The following is a 2,308-nucleotide window of genomic DNA, read 5'->3' as shown; positions in this document are numbered from 1 at the left end:
TGTCACAATAAGCGCAAACTGGTCAACGATCCGATGACTGTGTTAAATGATGGGCCGTTCATAACATTGGGCGAAGTGTTTATGGCTTGACCTCAGCTGTCGTCGAACACTTACCGGGGGCTCGTAGCTAGCTTCCCCAGTTTAAAGCTCCTATGACTAAGTGAAAGTTATAAAGCCCGGATATCTGATTGCCTCATTTCCGCTAACACAACCGCCTTCAGGCACCGAGATGTTGGCTAAGGGTTGTCTTGTTATTGCGGAAACACCCTGCGTAATATCTACAAAGGGGTAGAAGCCGACGATGGGCTACTTTCAACTGATAAACGGTCGCAATGGAGTCAAAATAAGTACATATCATCAGCGTTTGTATTCAATATACAAGCATTGCCTTCCACAATCATCATTATAAAACCATAAATATGCATCAATTTGACTTAAGATTTTGGCCAAGCTGGGTTGCCTAACTCCTGTGCTTACCCCTACGTTCCCGATTGTTCGGCTAGGCGGTAAAGGGAGCACCTCTGTGATTGTTACTACCGGGTCATCCGAGTTAGTACCTCAGACTGGGTGAAGCCGAAAGCTAGCGATCTTAAAGGATATAATTGGTTGGCAACGACAGAAGTGAAAATTTAGGTTCTTTAAAGACCACATAGTTCGGGAACTTTCCCCAAGCTGAATCTTCAATATATTGCTCCCACATTGATCGGAGCTGAGGTTTCATGCTTAGCATGGCAACCCAAAGAAAGGAACCGATAGCGGGACTATTTTCTTTGGAAGATGTTTCTTATGTTAAAAAGTAATATAACATATCTCTCCGCGTACCTTTGTTTATAAAACCGTATGGCCGGATTGCCTTGTTTGTCGTAAATCTTTGCCCTTGTAAAGGCTTTATAAAGTAGAAAAGACACTCCTCAGCTACTGGCTGAGGAGGTGGAAGCCGATGGTCGATCAACTAAGTTTTGTTCAATGCGGATCCGAGCATTAATGATGCAGAGTACTTGGATATATAGACACTCTGGATATCGATCCTTAATTCGGCCACCCGTGCCCACATTAAGGCTCGGAGGCTACTGGGCTTCATGCTTATAATTTTCAAATATTAAAGGGGTACATCGATCCCCTGATCTGGTGTTGCCACCTGACCAGTGGCTCGGGGGCTACTGCATTGACAATCCAATGCAGAAAACTTAAAGTGCAATATAGTTTTTGAGGAGATTATGATCCTCAGGTTGGTCGGCCGCACCCAACCTGAGTCTCGAGGACCTTGCACACCGCTTTTTGTGTCCCGAAGTATTCTACCGAGCTAGGAGTTGATCCTCACGCCAATTTTGCGAATCAACCTGAGTCTCAGGGGCTACTGGGATCAGTGGTCTTATGTCATCCTTCAGGTGCATCTCGGGTTTTAGACCGATACACACCTTGAGCGCTACTAGCTACATATCTCGTCAGTAAGTAAATTGCATCAGTCGGAAATAAAATCCGCAAACAATCATCCCATGACCGAGGTGCTGAACCACCTCAAAAGCATTTCGGGATATAGCTCGGATGCAAGTGGTTGGCTGCATAGAGGGCATTTCCGGCATTAAGCTCGGCTAAAACCGCTTCAACTTTTTTGAACCAAGGTGAGCTATGACACCTCAGATACAGTCCGGCGTTGCTTCGACATAGTCCGGCGTTTGAGCTTGAATATAGTCTGGCATTGGAGCTTGGACATAGTCCGTCGTTGAAGCTCGGATGCAGTCCGACATTGGAGCTCGGTTGTAACAAGACTCTTTGAATACATTCCGGCGTTGGAGCTCAGAAGCGGTACGGCGTTGGAGCTTGGTAGCGGTCCGGCGTTGGTGCTCGGCTGCAAAAGATACCTCGAATGCAGTCCGGCGTTGGAGCTCGGATGCAGGAGGACACCGCCGCACGGGGACAACTTCAAACCCGAGGTGGGCGTAAAAATAACAAGGCATTGATAAAGGCCGAAGACTTAAAGGGCTCCTTGGATACCCGACGTGTAAACTCTTCAGATTTAGCTCGGCAATCCTCAAGATAGATGATGGGAAGATTTGTTGAACCAGTTTTCAAGACCGACGACCAAAGACGAAGAGCAGTTCGGAAGAACCGAGGAGCGTCCCCAACTTGAAGACCGGTTCAGGGGGCTACTGACGGTGTCCTGGACTAGGGGGTACTCACCACGCCGTCTCCCGATCTCTTGGATTGCGCCGAGGACCCCCAGGGCCATTTCCTCATGGGCTAGTTCGGACAGCCCATGCCGCATACAAGAAGGACTCCACAAGACTTGGCGCCCAATACAAGGACT

Source organism: Triticum aestivum, chromosome 5B (assembly GCF_018294505.1).
Source record: "Triticum aestivum cultivar Chinese Spring chromosome 5B, IWGSC CS RefSeq v2.1, whole genome shotgun sequence".
In the NCBI taxonomy this organism is placed as follows: domain Eukaryota; kingdom Viridiplantae; phylum Streptophyta; class Magnoliopsida; order Poales; family Poaceae; genus Triticum; species Triticum aestivum.
The sequence above is the reverse complement of the archived record's forward strand: the minus strand, read 5'-3'. Positions refer to the sequence as shown.